At 40.2% G+C, this 3,931-nt stretch overlaps 1 protein-coding gene across 1 annotated transcript in view; it reads left to right on the forward strand.

Moving 5' to 3' along the window:
* Positions 1–1,060: 1,060 nt before the first annotated feature.
* rab3b (RAB3B, member RAS oncogene family) overlaps positions 1,061–3,931 on the forward strand; it is a gene marked incomplete in the record, with an annotated part of 13,953 nt that continues 11,082 nt past the window's right edge. The window contains 1 exon segment of the mRNA XM_035652644.1: positions 1,061–1,416.

A 3,931-nucleotide genomic window follows, 5' to 3' on the forward strand; every position in this document is an offset into this window, starting at 1 on the left:
GTGGAACGATGGAGTGTTGCAGTTCATTTACACATTAATAACAGTGGAAGTTTATATTTTATGTATAAGTTGCATTTCTGGATGTTACCACCAATATCAGCTTCTGAAAATATAATCAATGAATATTTTCTTGTAAGATAAAACCTGAACCTGGATTCAATTAAAGCGTCACTTCAGTTTCTCAGCTGACTACAAACTGATTTATCAGGCGATCACACAGACACTTCGCTGCAGGCTCAGTCCATTCAGAACCAGCTCTGTAAAGTGTGCTGGTGCTGCTGTGGAACGAGGCAGCGTCTGCAACCAGGAGATTAAATGAGAATAACAGAAAAACTGTGTTGAAGCTCTAGATGAATAAACTCTGGCTTCATTTCAAAGAGGTTGAGAACTGAGTTTACTCCTCAGTACAGTCCTGCTCTGTAGCTCCCTCACAGGCAAACTGCTAACTAGCTAACATATTTACTGCCATAGTAAACTAACTAATCAGGAAGGAAGTGGTGAAGGAGTAAAGCCCTCCTCCTGGTTGATTTGATCGGCCATTTTAATGAGCGGGAAGACTATTTTAACTTTAATGTGTGTAAAAATTGCCAGAAAAAAACACGATCCACAAGAGAGAAGCACATGAGAAATATTCATACTGGTTTAAATAAACAGTTTGGTAACATTTCCCATCAATGCTGCAGAGATTGTGCAAAAGGAATTAAAGGCCAAATAAAGGCAGGTTGAGTTCAGTGATGGAGCAACATTAAAACAGCAGAATGATGCTGTGGAGGAAGAAGCTGACAAACAGGTGTGTGTGTGTGTGTGTTATATGTTTGCTGTTGCAGCACAAACAAGCAGATTTTTTCTGTTTCCATGCCGATGTCTCTGTTATTGATGCTGAAGCAATTACACGCCTCACTGCCTCAGTTATGAGTCATAGCGAGCAGAACGAGCTGCGCGTCTGCAGAAACGCGGCTGCTGATAGGTCGAAGGATCCGCCTGCAAACAGTCGAGGAGGGGCAAAAATAAAACGCTGTTCATTCACAGAGACGCCGGTGGTGGTTATTTTTAGGGGGAGGAGGTGACAGGCTGCAGACGCCTTTGCAAATATTCCCACATCGCTTCGCTCCACCTTGAATCAACGCAGGATGTCAGCGTAAAGCCGGTGCGTAAAGAGGCTGCGTCGCGGAAAAGAGACGTTTTACAGCCAATTTCACCTCGTTTCTGGAGAGAAAAATTCCACTCAGCTCACTGCGAACGACGCAGCCGGTGCTCCAGGAGCTCCTCACAGACCCTCGGGGGATCGGATCGTTGTGGACACATTCGTGGAGCTTTTATTATTGTTTCCTTTTTGGGTGGGAGCGCGGACACCGAGCGAGCTGTCTCCATCAGGTGCAGAGCAGAGAGAGAGAGCATCAGATCCGCCCAGCAGAGGTGAGACACACACAGGCAGACAGACAGACAGACACACAGACAGACAGACAGAAAACACGGATGACCGGCGGTGACACCGGTTTAATGAACACAGACAGGCCTGATGCTGACTGCTAAGAGTCCAGAAACGTCGGTCACACCTGAGCTGATGGAGCCAATTTATTCCTCAGATCTTAAATGAAGAGTTTGTTTCGTCCTCTAATATCCGCAATAGTGTTCACATAACATTGATCATTGATTCATTATTGGTTGTCAGTTTTCTCCGTCCTGTTCTTTAATGGACCCTTTACATATGTCGGCCTATAATATCCCATAATAATCTCACAGGTGCAGCGTGTCTGTGGCTCTCTGTAGGGAGCGGAGCCTGAGTCATTAATCTGATATCACTGTGAATCTTAATAATGATTATTTGTCACATTACAATAATAATTTATTATTATTAAAATGTTCACTGTGTGTCTCTATATTAATTATAATTATACATTTTTATGCTCACATGGTGTTCCTGCTGAATGATGCTTTAATCTTCATAATACTTCCATGTTAATTCTATATGTATGGAAGCCCATTTCTGCCAGTAAAATAAAATAATAATAAAAACCTTGATAATGAAAATATCCCCAAGGTAAGTCATAATTGTGCAAATTTTGAGACAAAAGGTTTAAATTATGGGATAATAGACATTTCTTGTTTTTATTTTACTGGTGGCAGGCTTACAGGCTTCCATATTTTTGGATGTAGTTTCAATTGTGGTGTATGAGGGGCGGATCTATACAGAAATATTCATGTGGTGCAGAAATATATTCAGATTTAATCACAAACAATCACATATATCAGTATTTGTTTGGAAAAGCCCCCAAATGAAGATATTTGAACTCAAAAACATCAATGTGGCACATTAGTAAAGCACTGATTAGAAATATCTAAAGGTGGCATTAGATACAAATAAATCTATAGTTTTATTTCCAAAACTTCATTTTTCCAATGAAAAAAGTTTTAATTGAACTTTGTCTAAAAAGTGTCCATATCAGATCATTAAATTATATTTAATATGTTATTTTTAAATGTTAAATTTGAGAGCATTTGGCACCAAACTGGGGCAGCAGCTGCCTCCCCTCTAGATCCGCCCCTGGGTGTTATTAATGTAGGATTTATGCTGCATCTGTGGCTCTCCAGTGTTCACTGTGTCTGCTGTAATGTCTCTGTAGTTTATAGTAAGTTTAAAGGTCCAGTGTGCAACATTTAGCTATTGTCAGAAATATGATATAATATTAATAGGGATGTTTTCATTAGTGTTTAATCACCTGAATATAAGAATCTTTGTGTTTTTGTGACCTTAGAATGAGACGTTTTTATCTCCAGAGGGAGCGGGTCCTCTTCTGGTGCAGTCTGCCATGTTTCTACAGTAGCCCAGAACAGACAAACAGCGATCGCTGCATGTAATATTTGTGGAAAATAGCCGTGTAAACATTATTAGGAGTATGCTTTTTTCAGAATAAGAGCAGAAACAGAATATTTTTTGTATGTAAATGTAATGAAACCTTTGCGTGTTTGAAATTTAATATGAGGCTTTAACTTTTTCCATCAGTCACTCTCAATCAACAGAACATTAAACAATCCAGTGATTTTAGTTTGATTAGCTGCCAGTTTTTGTCAGTATACTCCATTTTGACATTTTCCATTGTGAACATGGTTAAGATGAGTATAATTGGGACACGCTGTCTGTCTCATAAACAATAGAAACACATGACATGTCTTGAATAGAAAGCAGAAGCAGAGTGACAGACAAACATTATTTAATTTAAGTGCAGAAACTGTGTTGAATGAATTAAAAAACTCCTGACAAACAGCAGAAAGTCAGCTATTTTATAGTCTTATAAACCTCCACAGATTATTAATGTCAGTGTAGCGTTCCCCACAGGTAGAATCATCATTTCAGATGTATTTCGTGGTCATTTCTTCCTCCTCCGGTCCCTGACGGAGAGGATGAGTCTGTACCGACACAGCCGTCCACGCTAGATTGAACCCAGCAGGATCTTCAGCTCTGACTCATCTGCTGCTCACATTCATTGAGCCTTCACACACACAGCGGCTGCTACCCGACTGCAAGGTCCTCCAGAGAGGCAGCGCAGGCTTTTATTTGACTTCATCTGACTCGACAGGTGAAGTCTAACAGGAAATGTTTGTTTGCGCTGTGTCTTTGTTTAACACACTGTGGGTTGTTTGGTGGCTCTTTGTGCTGAATCACATTTGGCTGCAGCTCTTCGTCGCAGTCGGGAGAAAACTTCTAAAATGTCAGATTGGCAGGAACAAAGAGGAGGTTTTCAAAATGGTTTAAGAGGAGCAAATAATCTGAAGTGAAAAAAGACATTTGAATCGTCTTCTGGATGCAGTCGGATGAGTACATGTAGTGTTCTATAAGCATATATGTGTGAGACAGCACAGTTTTCAGATGTAAGCTAATGTTAGCAAAAGTTGCGACAAAGTTTTGTTTAGCTATTAAAGGGGAACTTGG

Source organism: Morone saxatilis, unplaced genomic scaffold, assembly GCF_004916995.1.
Source record: "Morone saxatilis isolate NCDOM2014 unplaced genomic scaffold, NCSU_SB_2.0 Contig12, whole genome shotgun sequence".
Lineage (NCBI taxonomy): Eukaryota > Metazoa > Chordata > Actinopteri > Moronidae > Morone > Morone saxatilis.